The sequence below is a fragment of the Nothobranchius furzeri genome, chromosome 2, assembly GCF_043380555.1.
Source record: "Nothobranchius furzeri strain GRZ-AD chromosome 2, NfurGRZ-RIMD1, whole genome shotgun sequence".
Classification (NCBI taxonomy): Eukaryota; Metazoa; Chordata; class Actinopteri; order Cyprinodontiformes; family Nothobranchiidae; genus Nothobranchius; species Nothobranchius furzeri.
Window position 1 is genome coordinate 82,256,185 of NC_091742.1, and position 15,469 is coordinate 82,271,653.

The following is a 15,469-nucleotide window of genomic DNA, read 5'->3' on the forward strand; positions in this document are numbered from 1 at the left end:
CAAAGTCCCAATGGAAGTTGCACATCTAATTTCCAGTGGACGGCTGTTCCACAATTTAGGTGCAAAGGCGGCAAAAATTCTGTCTCCACGGCTCTTAAGGTTAGTTTGTGGAACAACCAGTAGGTTGTTGGCAGCGGAGCAAAGTCGTCTTGAAGGGGCGTGTTTCTGCAGGAGTGACGATAGATAAGGTCCCTGCTAGTGACTGGAATGTGAATACAAGAAACTTGAGGTCAATGCCTTACTTTACCGGAGTCATCTGGAAAACAGAAACAACTCTACCTGCTTGTCTTTGACCTCTTCGCCCCAGTAATTTTCCACTGATCTTGCTGAGGCTTGATTAGCTCCTTATATTGATGAGGTGAACCTCAAAGTCCAATCTCAGAGCACAATGACATCATCACTGTAAATAATTGATCAATTCTGCTAAAAAAGAAAAAAGAAAGTCTGTTATTCTACACCAGTTTGGACTATGCATTAGTCAGTTTTTGTTTTAATTTTGGTTCACAAACCAAAAATGATTAGCAAAACAATATGAGTAATAGAACAACTTTATCACATTAAACTGTACAAACATGCTTTTATTTTGTAATGTCATCCACATTGTGAAATGAGGGCAAAACACACTGGCAGTACGTCTCAAAATAAGTTATTATTGTTCTCAATCCTCACCTGACTCTCACTGGCCCTGTGATGTGCCATCAACACTTAATCACACAATCAACTCTGATGATGAGGGAAAAAAAACATGTCTCACTCTGTACCTAAACCATATTTGGACATCCAGTTTCCTGTAGCGGCTCTTCTCCGCTTTTATAGCAGCACTGTAATTGATCAGGTAGGAAATTAGGTATAATATACTAACCTCTGCCAAATGCGGAAATCAATCTGTGCCTGCAGTCTTCCTAAACTCTAGGTAATGGTATATCCATTTATCGTAATGTAAACTAATTATTATCTAGATGCAGATTAACATTAGCACATAAATGTACATAAAATATACATAAGATCCATCTGTAGCTTGAAACATGAATGCTCCATTAAAAGTATATCAACTATTTTGTCTAAATTATGTGAAAAAGTGATACTTTCTTATTCTCGAACAGGTTTTTTTTTCATTTGAGTGATTCTGCAGATGGAAACACCTTAGAAAATATAAAGTTCAACCATTAACTGTAAATGGCTGGGCCTTAAAACTAACTCTGTATCAGCAGACAGCAGGAAACAGACTTTGTTAAACATTAAACCATGGCATTTAACTGTGAGACAGACTCACACTTCCTGTTTGCCGTTACCACAGATGCGTCACTTGATTTAGAAATGGGAGCACTATTAGCAGCTGATTGTCAGTCGGATCCTTTTTTTATTTATGAAATAACAAAACAGTCATTTGGTTTTTTGTGGTCTTAGTGACCATTTTCCAGTCAATGACCACAGAATCTTAATTTGAAGGACCAAAGTTGTATTACAGATGAAATGCGATGAAACACCAAACGTCTTCAAGAAACCAAAGAAGTCCAGTTGCCTTCATTTGAACACTTTGGATACCATGACCTGGATGACTGAGAACCTTCACCAGCAAATTACAGATGAAGCTAAGGTGAACAATCAGACGGCCTTAAAGATTCATCGTTCATGCTCCGTCAGCATAGACTTGTGAGAACTTGTGAAGGTCTTACAGGCAATGAGACACTTCTGTTCTAATAATCACTTGTGGTATCTGTGCTGTGTGTGTGTGTGTTTCACACCACACGTGGGTATTAGCTGCTGTGTGGTTTCCGTACGGCCGTGTAGTTGTGTGCTCAGTTGATACGTTGTAAAACTTTAACAGCTTTTGCGTGCAATTAAAATAGTTACTGATTATTCTAGAGATGATGCTGTTGGTTGCACGCTGTTTGAGTCATGCACCTAACCACCGTGTGTTGCTGCAGCAAAGCTAGCATGCAAATGTGTGTTCACCTGAGCATGTGTGCACCAGTGTGTGTATCTCTCTACGGGGATGCGGTGAGGTGATTTTTAGAGCTTTGCACTTTTGCCTGAATACATCTCTCTCTCTCTCTCTCTCTCTCTCTCTCTCTCTCTCTCTCTCTCTCTCTCTCTCTCTCTCTCTCTCTCTCTCTCTCTCTCTCTCTCTCTCTGTTTTCTCTCTCTCTCTCTCTGTTTTCTCTCTCTCTGTTTTCTCTCTCTCTCTCTCTCTGTTTTCTTAGTCTTGTCTCATTTAATCAGCACCAAAGAGAGAACATCTGCAAATTACTCAACTGAACACAAAACACAAGCCATGTGTCCAATCAATCAAGGTGTTTTTCTTCCACTTTTGAATTCCCAAAAGGGAACGCTTGATGCAATACCATGCAAGCAGCAACACCAGTTCATTCATGCAACATTTTCATTGTTTTTATGACTTCACATGCTAAAGAGTAGGGGTCTCTCATGTTGAAAAATGATGGATTAGTAGCTGATTTGGTCAAATATTAACTTTATTTTATTTTTTTCGCAGTCTGTGTTTTTCATCAGCAAATAGACATCAGACAAAAGCAACCTGAATAAATGTGAGATGTGGTTTCCAAATGAGCAATATTTAAGAATAAATAAGAATATTGCAGTGAAATTGCCACTAAAGAGTCTAATGTCTCAGTCATGTTACACGGGTTACATTGAAGCAGATTTCCTTCTCAGCCGGCTGGGGGTTTGTCAGTTTTTCAACTTTCCAAAAGCTGAAATAGGGACGTGGCTTTGTTTACAACCTGTGGGGTTGCCGAGTCTACAGCACTGGCATTTGTAATTTGACACAGGCAAGTCAGGTGAAGTTTTTTGCCCAAGGACACAACAGCAGGGGGGTACCCTGGTAGGAGCTGGGATCGCTCCTACAATCCTCCGATCACAGGGCAACCCGCTCTACCTCCTGAGCTACTGCTGCTCCTAAGAAGCATCATTTTGTTTTAGCCTAATATCAGCTGAAGCAGTCTAGAGGCTAACGTTGAGCTAACAATGCTAACAGTGAATTAGAAGCAAATAGTTGGCTCTGAAATATCTAAAGCTACGTTTTCAATCAACAACAACTTGATATTACAGTGAGACAAATTCATCTTATCAGCTTCACTCTTCACCTTTCTTCTGGTGCTCATCCATAGCCGTGGCCACAGGATGTCATTCCTAGTTTAGTTTTACAAAATGCCCCTTTAAGTGAACAAAGCTGTTCAGACCAGGCTGGCCCTACCAGGAATATTCAATGCAACAATAAAGAAAACCCTGAGTTCATTTTACACCCAGGTCTGGTAGGGTTAAAGCATCCATCTGAAGTTTCCCTCATTCAAGGAATATGTAGGATTTGTTATAAATCCATAAAAGTGAAGTCTGACCATGTACTGTGATATAACAATGTCATTTTACTTTTACCAAGCCTGCCCCCATCCCGTAGAGCCCTGTGTTACTGAAGTGAGCACCGCTCAGCATTAGCCAATAGCGTTAGACATCTGCTTATGCACAGATGTCAACCACAGAGTGGATGTACCTAGACAGATGTAGAGGTGGTAACATTTCTTAAGGTTGGTTTATGCTTGACGCGTCCGCGAGGTCCGCACGGCTCTGCGCGGAAAAGTTGCGTCATTTTAACAACCACGCCCCTCCACAGCGTCTCCGCACGGCCCAAGATTTCCGCAACGCGCACCTCGGAAAATTTCTAACCACGCGGACGGTCGGACGCAGAAAAACATGGCGGACCGGCACGGCAGAGGTTCGTAAATACAGACATTTGTGTGATTCAGCTCTCAGAGATCACCGTGATCAACATGTTGTTAATAATTCTTGGAGAGAAACAGCTCGCACTGTCGGAAAAGACGAGAACGCTGTTAAAAATGCTGAAATACCATGTTGTAAACAGTAATTTCTACTTCTACTAAGGTGTAGTGTTGGATGCATGCTGTAGAGCTCCATGCTGCCCCGTTCAGTTTGGGAGAATATTGTCTCACCGCAGAGACGAGCCGCACAAACCATAAACGCTGCGAGTTGTGAAGCGCGTTCCAGCCTCGAGCCGCATCACCGCGCGGAAAGTGAATGCGTCAAGCATAAACCAAGCTTTAGTGAGCCCACAAGACCCCAAAGGCCTTTGGGAAATATTCTGTGGACTGTCAAGTAGAATTTTCTTTGAAGGTGTGTGTCTCATTCCATCTGCGACAGTAGCACTAAAACATGGTAACAACAGTCAGACATGGTGGTGGTAGTGTGATGGTTTGGACTGCTTTGCTACTTCAGGACCTGGATGATCCAATGAATTCTGCTCTCTGTCAGTGTGTCTGTCTTTAGACCGTTCTAGCTGTAAAACCCTAGCCTGGCAAGCCACGCTCCATTGACGGCTCTCGGTTGTGGGGCGGGTTCCACCGTTGTCTTTCAAATGATCTCCGCATTCCACTGGACAATGAATGTGACATACTCTTGTTTCACTCTGTTGCATCATCCCACCCACCAGGCATATAGAGTTCCCTGATTGGCCCACAAAGCGAATAAAGCTCTGTGATTTGTTCACTAAGCAGATAGAGCATTATGGACCAATCACAGCTCTTTATGTTTATGTTTATGTGCTTAGCAGACGCTTTTACCCAAAGCGACTTACAATTTTTCTTTTTTTACCTATAGGGCATGTTGTGATCTGTGGGGGAAACCGGAGTACCCGGAGAAAACCCACGCATGCATGGGGAGAACGCGCAACTCCACGCAGACAGGCCGCAGCCGAGTTTCGAACCTCCAACCTTCGTGTTGCGAGGCAACAGTGCTAACCACTATGCCACCATGCAGCCCGTGTTTGAAACCCCTCTAGAGAGCTGTGATTGGCTAGCCAGAGTCCTGGTAGGAGCTGCTGAGGTTCCAATGGAGCATGCCTAGACCAAACTTTGCAAAGCAAGAATTTGGTCTAGTTCACTAGGCTAGTAAAACCCTTCAGTGTGGCTGAGTCAAAATTGTTGCAAAAAGAAGAGTGGGTTGATTATTCTCGCCCCCATCCCTGCTACGATTAGATTTCGTTGTGTACAGGTTGTTTTATTATGCAAGGCTGCTCAGAAACATAGAAGTGTTCCGGCAGGCAGATGTTATGTCTAACATGGCTCTGGTTGGCTTTGGATGTGAAGCTTTTCCTCTTGTTTAGTCTGAATCCAGCAGCAGAAACCCAAACACACAGACAAGTGAAGGTTTTGTTTGAATAATGAAACGGTACGAAATGATGGTTCAGTCCTTTTAAAAACACACGATCGTCTTCTTTTTGATGATTTAAAGCAGCCTTTAGAGGCCAAACCTGTAGACATATCAGCAGTGGAGTTGAGTTTCGTGTTCAGCAGATTTTTGTTTCCCCCGTTGATTTGAATTTGGAGATGATACTTATGTAACGTGTTTCCTGCATTATTAAGCAGTACAGTTTTGCTCACTGTAAGATAAAAATAGCCTAGTTGTTTCAACTCAATGACTCATTAATAGAGTTCCTCATTCAAACAGGGTTTAGTTGACACACACTTCCTGTTTGCGGAGGAATCGGTTAACGCTGCCGGCGACCAGCTTCCATACCAACATGCTAATCCTGCGGGGCACAGGCGAATTTAGGGCAAGCCTGATTAGTGGTGCCACTGCTTATCATCCACAGCCAGAGGGAGGGGGGGGGGGGGGGGGACGGGGACGCTGGGAAGTCAGAGTGTGAGGCTGGAAACGGGAAGGTGGAGGCGAGGGAAGTGAAGGTACGGCATTATGGCTGCATCTAAAATCATCCCAATATAAACAGGCTCCCCATCACATCCCAGGAGAAAATGGGATAATAGGGAAAGAGAAAGAGTAGCAGAGCATTAAATGATAAAGTGTGCAATCAGCTGCTGCAACCTACCCCCCCCCCCCCCCCCCCCCCCCCCCCATTCTCACCTCTCTTTCTTCTTTGGCTTTATTCTGATGCTGTTTTCTGTATTTTTTCTCTCCAAGGTTTGCAATCCTCCTCTTGACTTTGGATCTTCCCTGTGTGTGTGTGTGTGTGTGTGTGTGTGCGCGTGCGTGCGCGTGCGTGCGTGCGTGCACGCGTGCGTGTGTGTGTGTGTGCGTGTGTGTTCGGGTCATTTAGGGTTTTTTGATGTCTTCACCCCTGAGTGGATGCGAGAAAGGCCTGAGCTTTATGAGCCATGACTGATGGCTTCCCTTTTGGTTCAAACAGGTTTTTAGCATTTGGTTACATCACTGCTGAACAGGTAGCTTTCATGCTGCAGAAGGAAGTCACTTGAACTCTCAGCCCTCGGCCTGCACTCAGAGAACGCTAAACAACAAGTCCCTCAGAGCAGACGTGATCTAACACAGCATCCATAATTAAAATCCCAAAGTGTCATAAATGCTGCAGTTAAAAGTCTTGAAAATGACATTTTCAGACTAACGCTGCTCTGGAGCTAATTAATCACACTCTAATGTGTTTGCATCTGTCTCTTATTTAAACAGTTTAGAAACTCAGAGGCAGGATATGCCTAAATAACCAGCTGCAGAAACAATGAGCCACTTAGAAACAATAAAAGTGGAGTTAGCCAAAAATAAACACAATCTCAGTCAATGCTTTATTGTCTAGATGCTGTTTATTTGGTAAATAATTAACTACTGTATGTAACGCCTGTGCAAATAAAAATCATTTTGTTTCTAACTCAAATTCATAGTTATAAAAACTCCAGAATAATATCAGCAACATGTTTGCACACGGGGTCTTCTGGCCTTTTGGCAGGCTGGTGTCAACGTATTTATGCAAGATTTTCACTTTTTCCAGTTCAGTTTATTTATATAATTCACAACATGGGTGGTCTCAAGGCACTTTACAAAGCTAACATTTCAACTGAACCTACTTATAAGTTCAGTTCATTATTCCAGAAGTGTAGAATGATACATGACCCGCACTTGTACAGCACCTTTCAGACTCAGAGGACTCCAAAGTGCTTTACAGTGAGTCATACATTCACATGCTGGTGGTGACGAGCTACCGTGTAGTCACAGCCTCCCTGGGACACGCTGACAGAGCCAGTTTGACTCAGTATTTAACAAATATATAGTTGGTGATCAGAGTGAACACAAATGGTACTAAAATATAATAGCCTGTCTATTGTGATTGTCCTTTTGCATTATTGAAATTACAGGCATTGAGTTAGCGGCGGTAAGCCCCTGATATCGTAAACACAGATCAGGTCAGTCTGCTGGCAGCCAGTGGTTCTCTTTCACCTGTGGAGCACTTATGCCAGAGTTGTACAGTTTAGACTAAGCTGCAGCTGTGAAAAAGCAAAATGGCATTGAGTGGCTGATAAACGTGCATCTGTGGGGTTGTGATCATGCAGCTGTGTCCTGTCTCATTGTAGGTGCTCTCTCTGTGTGTGTGTGTGTGTGTGTGTGTGTGTGTGTGTGTGTGTGTGTGTGTGTGTGTGTGTGTGTGTGTGTGTGTGTGTGTGTGTGTGTGTGTGTTTTCAGAGAGTGCGATGGGGGAGGGAGCATGTTCACCTCCCTCCATCTTTTTTCTCCATCCCATCAATTTTGATTGACAGACGAAGGAGTTAACGTTAAAGTCCCATCAGTTGTCACACACACAGGTGTGTGTGCGAAATTAGTTCTCCACATTTGACCCATCCCCTGGGGGAGCGGTGAGCTGTAGACACAGCCGCGCTCGGGAACCATTTGGTGGTTTAAGTAAGTAAGTAAAAGTTTATTTATATAGCGCCTTTCACAGATATAAATCACAAAGCGCTGTAGGGGTTTAACCCCCCAATCCAACCCCTTAATGCTGAGTGTCAAGCAGGGAGGCATTGGGTCCCATTTTTTTCAAAGTCTTTGGTATGACCCGACCAGGAATTGAACCCTGATCTCCCAGTCTCAGGGCGGTTACTCTACCACTAGGCCACTGAGCTGGAGGGCGGTGCATAATTTATCACTTCCCACTTGGTCCCACAATGCCCTGAAGACATAGACCGAGGTTGGTCCCTCAGAGCAAGACTCAGGTTATTAAATCCTTAATGGACAACCTACTCACACACACACACACACACACACACACACACACACACACACACACACACTCACACACAAACACACACACACGGTCGGGATCTCTCCCATGGAGCCCCCTTGTCATGTTTAATGTAAAATGAATGAATGATTCATGGCAGAGGAGAGAATTTTATATTTTAGGACTTCTTATTCATTTATACCCACACCATCACGTTTTTGCCTTGAATCAGCTTTTTCTGTCTACCTAATGATGTTAAAAATCCCCATTAACAGATCCATGTATTTACTGGAAAACGATAAGCAAATCTCTCTAATCTTCCTAACAATGCTGAATAAAAAAGAGTTTGTGCCTCACTCACGTTTGTGTAGAGCATTGCAACAAGACAAAGACAATTTTCTTGTGGATATTGTGTTGTTATGATGTTGGAGAAGGGCGAGTAGGTCGATGATCTTCCAATGGAGTTTTTTTTAAATCTCAGGGGAAATGGTATTTAATTGCAATTAACCCTGCAAATATATGTATTTATTTGGAATGGTGACCATATTAATGTTCAGTTTTTATGAAATCATAATCACTTCATGTTTTTATCTGTTCTTTAACAATCAGATCAGACTGATCTTGTCATAATTTTTTTGAAAGCTAGAAAACCAGTTTTGCCTGCCATCCCAGGACGTACTGGATATTTCACAGGAACTGGAAGATTGATTTCCTGTTTTCTTGAGAAATTTTTTAATCACTGCCCCTTGTGACTTCACATATGTGGCCAAGAGATGAAACCAACACTTGGGACTTAGTAAACTTGAATCAGTATGCCTCCTGTCGGCTTGTTAATCTGCTTTACTCAAAGGAAGATGCGTTGAATTCAAGGATTACTGCCTATAAATAAAACTGTCCAGCTGTTAATTGTTCCATTGTGTGTCTTGCTACAAGCACATGCACTCACATATGTGACACATACAAAAATACGGTGTTCAGACCTGAGGTGAGATTTGATAGGGGGGGACCTGCAGGCTCCTGCTGTCAAAGCTGAGGCATTCACTCAACCTGCAGAGCATGCTCTGTTGCTTCGTGACACATGTCAGGTCCAATTTATTCCCAAAGCCCTGCGGAAGATAACTGTGAGTGTCACCATGAAGAAAAGAGTATAATATAAAATAAAAATGATAACCTGAGAGGTGTTTCACTTTCAGTTCTGTCTCGTTTCCTGTAGAATTAGAGGCGTGCGACTGAATAATAAAGGTGGAGGTGCAGCTCTAGGAATCATCTCTACATTAAGACGCACAGCAGGTGGTGGCATCATGTTGGAATGTGTGCGCGCGTGTGTGTGTGTGTGTGTGTGTGTGTGTGTGTGTGTGTGTGTGTCCTACACAGACAGTGGGGACCAGTGCACAAGGACATGGCTACAGACCTAGCCTTTGGCCTGTGTCACTAACCCTCATGTCTACGTTGCTGCGTACGGGTGCCGTAGATCCGACAACAATAAGGAGGTGTAGGCTGGTGCAGTGCAGCATTTGTAAATCAGACGTTACCAGAACACAAATAGTGACGTTAGACCAAAGTTCACTGAGGCCATCACTGATACCAGAACACAAAGGCGTGGGGGCTCATGATGAATTATGTTGTTTTTGACTAATTGTGCCTACATTGTCAAAGTTAATGCAAATTTTTCTCAACACCCGTGTTTTTGCTTCTATTTCAATAAATTCACTGCCAGCATTTTTGAGTGTTTTTACTGTTTTTTGAAGGTTCACAAAACGCCAAAACTACCAAAGCAAAGAGTAGACTTGCTTCTTACATCAGGAAGAATCTGCGTGTTTCTAGCGGTATCTGCTAATTCATAATCTGTAGTCGAAGTGTGAGCTGTAGAAGCTTTTCTGGTTCGCGCCTTGCTTTTTTCACAGCAGCGGCCCAAACGATCTCCTAATTCATGGATTTCTGCTTCCTGGTCATGTGACGTGTGACGTACGCGGATGAAGATCAGCTTCAGAGACGTGATGTTTATTCTCATGGTGTGGGGACTCCTTCCAACGCCCGCCCCGTAAAAAAACATGTAATTGACGAAGAATGACGGCGTATTGCTCTGCACATAAACATAAGTACAAACTAACCCACGTATGACGACGGCCTTGCATGAAATCTTCACCAGAATGATTGACCATGTGGCCCATTGGTTCTATGATCCACGTCACCTTTAAGCTGTTCCCCTGCTGAGGTGTACTAGAACATTAAAAATGATGTTTTTTACTTCTGTGGCAACACTTGTTTTTTTGATACTGGTGTAGACATCCATCCATCCATCCATCCATCCATCCATCCATTTTCAGCCACTTGTCCAGAGTCGGGTCGCGAGGGCATGCAGGAGATAGGTGTAGGAGACAGTTTTCATGTTCAGCCTGCATAGAAAACTCACAGAGACTCATTATAATCAGAAATAATCATTAAAGATGTTTTTTCAGTGTTCCACACCTTTTAAAACTTTGTTTTGCATGTCAGAGTGAGGAAGACTAATTCAGTTATTTGGGATTTAAACGCTCCACATCTTCATCCTCGCTGTGACGGAGTTTCCAGGAAACGTGTCTCCGTCTGTGGGCAAATATGAGAGCCACTCTTGTGATGTGACAGCCTGGAGGCCTTTAGCTGAACAGATGGCTCCTTCGTGGGATGACATTCATGTTGCAGGAAACAGACTAACTGGATGGTGGAGGCGAGGGGAGAGAAAAGGCCCTTGATTGAGTTACAGGCAGATGTCGCTGTGATGGGATCTTTTTCCTTTTTTTTCTTTACAAACACAGAAAAGACAGACAGACAGGCAGACAGACAGATGGCCTCTAAGTGGAAAACCATGTCAACACTGAGGGCTGTTTATCAGAAATACCCAGATGTGGCGTACAAAGGACGATTGTGCTAGTTTTAGTCAACAGCTGCTACACTAGAGCTCATCTTCCTCTGAACTCCACTAGATTTTCCGGGGCTTATGTCTTCTTTTAATCCACGGATCAAAAATAGCTTTTGATTGCAGGTTCTTTCTTGTGGTGTACTTTTATATTCTCAGCTGGGCCGGCGGGATAATACAGGGTGTGTGTTCTTCTGTCCCTCCTTTGTGCTTTCAATGCAGGTTAGCAAGGCCACATGGGCTTTTGCTCCACCCGTTTTTGTGTTAATAGGAATTGTTTGTAGCTTTTAATCTGTGAAAAAGAACAGTTAAAGGCCAGTTAATCTGAGAAATAGTTTCTTTAAAACTACCGTAATTTCCAGACTGTAGAGCGCACCTCAATATAAGCCGCACCGGGCTAAAAGCCGCAGATATCTACTGAATTGAAAACGTAGTTTAACTGAACGTAACTGAACTGATCAGTATCAAACAAAACAGAAAAGTTATTGATTAGTTTATTCATCGTCCTCCTGCGCACTGAAACCACTGAAGTCATCTTCTTCAGTGTCAGAGTTGAACAGCCTGAGAAGAGCTTTGTCACATACCTTTTCTGTGGCCATGTCAGTGTCGCTCTCCGTGCTGCTGTCATCATCCCGGGGTGAAGCTGGAAAAACAAGCAGCGCCGTTTTGCTGTGAAAAAAAAATCCTCCTGGGCGCTTTCCGTAGCACTCCTTTAACCATTCCTTCATTAGACTTTCCAGCATCCATCCTTTCTGGTTGACTAAAGCCGCACCTCATTAGAAGCTGCATGGTTCAAAGCGTGGGAAAAAGTAGCGGCTTATAGTCCAGAAAATACGGTACTTTTTTAATATCATTGGTCACTCTGAATTTCACGCGCAGGCTGAAAATAGTCTTCTATTCCTGCATTAGCCGTTAATAGAAAATAAACGGGGAAATGCTTGATTCACAAAACGCCACACGGATCTACGTCACATTCAAAATGAGCATTAATGGATTCATCCATCGTGACGGGGAAGGCTGTTGCTGGTTTAGCGTCCAGGAAACAGCAGAAAACATTTCAGCTAGCAGAAGCTAATCGTTAGCATTAGCAACTCCACCACAGCAGAATTCCTTCAGGCTTGTGTTGTGTGTGGAGATACTGTAAAACATCAGCATTGCATAGCAGAATCAGTGGTAGAGTCACGCTTTTGTTATCCAATCAGAGGCAAGATGCCCAAACATCAGGAAATACGACTCCAAATCCTGCCGTGTTCTGCTTCCATCTGCTCAGGGTAACTTTTTGAAACGGGAGCACCAGAGCGTTTCCCCACAGGGATCTACTCACAACACAATCATTTATACTAAAGAGCACTGCATGTGTTGGACAAATAGGTGAACATGGTTTTTAGGAGCAATACTGTTCTTATTAAGGATGTACAAATGTGCAAATGTAGAAAACTTTTTTACAATTTGTAAGCAATAAAGGGATGAATTGGATCTATAATCAATAGTTTTGTTACTGGCCAAAGGAAAACAAAATGACTCTAATTTCCCCTTATCATAACAGAAATAATGTCACATAATAAAAGGTTTGCAGCTAAATTCTCTTAACTGGAATTTGGCACCATCAGTAGAAAAATACTGGGACTGCAGCCAACTCTGCATCTTTCCTCAGCCCTTCCTTCCTTTCACCCATCTGTTATTTGTTCCATAATAATAATAATAATAATAATAATAATAATAATAATAATAATAAACTTTTCTGCTCACTATCAAGAGCTGTTTTGATAGAAGATGGCCATAGTATTTGTTATTAAAGAGCAAGTCACCCCCTACCAAAGTATTACTCCACTCCCACTTCCTGTTTGAAAAATGCAACAAATGCTGTTGCCCAGCAGACAGAGAGGGCGTTGCCGCTAACAAATGTACAGAGGCTCACAATGACACTGTGACATCATATGGTACCAGCTAACGTCCTAGGGTACCTCTTAGCGAATAGCAATGGCAGATTTAAATTCAAATGCAGTGCAGAGTTTTTACCTGATGGCACAACACTGACAGTTTTAGGCAGAAAATTTAAATTTTTACTAAAATGCACTAAAGTGCAAAACTATTAACTACATGTGTCTGCAGCATGATTAGACATGCATTTATATAGTTTATCAGAAAAAGAAGTTGATTTGGGGGCGACTTGCTGTTTTATATCATATTCTTGGTACTTTAGAGCAGGGGTTCCCAAACATTTCAGCTTCTGACTCAAAACCTGCAGAGGATCTGGACTTCTATGAGAGGTAATAAACAGATGTTGTTAATGAGCCAAATAAACAATGAAATACTTAGAAAATATTGTAATGAAAAGTAGCGTCTGCAGCACAGGCAGAATCTCTTGCCCTCCAGACAGAAACTTACAATAACAGGAGCAGGCAGCAGTTACCAAAAATACATTTTTAGTAGCACAAATCCACAATAAAACTCCTCTCTACAAAACCCAGCTCCTGCCCCTACTGGCACTCTCTCGCCCATCCACCCTTCCCTCCCCTCCTCCCCTATTCAGATTAAACCAGACAATCAGGCCATGAAACAGTCAGGTACTTAGCTGGCCCAGTCACTGTGGCCCCCTCCCCGGGGTCCGAGCATCCGACGCAGTCCAACGTCCCGGGGATTAACTTCCGAGAACGGTGGGTAGATCCTGCGACCTGCATCCGTCTGCCTGGTCTCTCTGCGGCAGATGTTGTTGTGGCCTCGACACCCAGCTACTCCCACCCTAGCTGCCTAAGGGAGGCAATAGCCTCCCCTCCTAGCGCTGGAACACCACCCCCTACTCAGCTTTCTTCCTCACTGGCAGCCCTAACTGACTGTGAGCGATGCCACCCCCCAAAACAGGGTGCCACAATGACAGGTCGACCACACGCACACACCTCTTTCTGCAAATCTGCCGCCCTTTATCACTTTTGGCTTCATCATGCCGAACAAGCACCAGCTGGTCTTCAATCACCACACCCCCAAAGGTCAAGTACTAACTTCTGCCCTTTACAATGTTATCCGTTTTATCAGTTTTTAACTCATTCACTGCCAGCCGTTTCCTGATCACTAACGGCCTTTGCTGCCAGCGTTTCTCACCGTTTTCACTGTTTTTTTAAGAGTCACAGAACGTTGCGTGCTAGCATGATGTCGATGACAAAACAAATAGGAGACTCACTTCTTACATCAGGAAGAGTCCGCGTGTTTCGAGCGTTTTCCGTTCTTTCATAATCCGCTGTCGAATTGTGATCGGCAGACGCTTTTCCGGTTCGCGCCTCACTTTTTTTTACAGGAACGGCCCAAAACGATCTCCAAACACATGGATGTGTTGCTTCCTGATAATGTGATCTGTGTCGTATGTGGATGAAAATCGGCTTCAGGGCTGAGATGTTTGTTCTCTCAGCACGGGGGCTCGTTCCGATGCTCAAACAGTAAAAAAATGCAAATGACGACTTTAGTCGTCAATGGCAGTGAATGAGTTAAGTATTTAGCAGTTGCTCGTGTTTTCAGTGTCATCAAATCTCAGTCAAAAGGAGGCAATACTGTTTTTGCATGTTTGTTTGAGTAAAATGCAAGTCAAGATTGCCGCCGCAGTTCACGAAACTCGACAAACGCCAAAAGGTTTTACAGAAGATACAGAACTGATTCACGTTTGGAGTTAACCCAGTTCAGGGTAAAGGGAAATGTTGCAGTAGTGCATGAAGAAAGAGCACATCGGTTACAGGTTTGACTGAAACAGCTGCAACTCCATCGAGTCTCAACTCAGGCTGCTTTTAGTTTAAGCTGGGCAACGTCCAATCCTCCAAGGACATTCTTGGCTTTTCATTGATGAAAGCTGACTTGATTTTAAACTGATTTAAAAATCTGCACTGTGTACAAACTTGGATGTAGCCCATGTCGTCTAGCATGTCTGGACTTCTTCATGAACCCCTAAAAAGGTCAGCACTGTATTAGAGAAGCCGCTAAACCCTCTCATTCTCACACACTCTAACACACACAGGTGGCTTTAAGATCTCATAGAAGAACTCCAAATATGTTGAACACACAGCTGGCCTTTTTTTTCTTCATTTTATTTATTTTTTTGTTTTTTTCCTCTTAGCTGTTGGAAGACACACACACACACACACACACACACACACACACACACATACACACACACACACACACACACACGCACATGCATGCACGCACGCACACACACACACACACACACACACACACACACACACACACACACACACACACACACACACACACACCATGCTTTGTTGTTGAGAGGAAAGAGTAGGAGGGAGAGTGATCGGGAGAGCAAACAAGAGCTGGAACTGGATTCAGAAGCTTCGGGGATTTGATTCAGTTTTCAGAGGAGATAAATATAGCTGGTTTTTACACTCGGCGTAGTCTATTGTTTACATTGTGATCATGCATTACTCAGCTTAGTTTTATCGCTCCCTTAGGAGCGAGTTTGGTTCTGAATAAAGGTGCAATTCAGGAAAACAGATGCAAACAATCCAGAAGGATGATCCCAAACAAACAGCACAGAGTGAGGAGGGATGTGGAAGTGAGTGTAGGATGGAGAAATGACT

At 43.3% G+C, this 15,469-nt stretch overlaps 1 protein-coding gene across 3 annotated transcripts in view; it reads left to right on the top strand.

Annotated features, from left to right (window-relative positions):
• Positions 1 to 15,469, top strand: part of sema4f (sema domain, immunoglobulin domain (Ig), transmembrane domain (TM) and short cytoplasmic domain, (semaphorin) 4F) — an 85,091-nt gene that overhangs the window by 50,446 nt on the left and 19,176 nt on the right. Inside the window, exon 1 of one of the 3 annotated variants that reach the window (XM_054747422.2) lies at positions 1,077 to 1,597. The exons of the other annotated variants lie outside the window; for them this stretch is intronic. The gene's annotated coding sequence lies outside the window, so the exon portion shown is untranslated. Of the gene's footprint in view, positions 1 to 1,076; positions 1,598 to 15,469 lie in introns of those variants that run through there. 3 annotated transcript variants of the gene reach the window in all.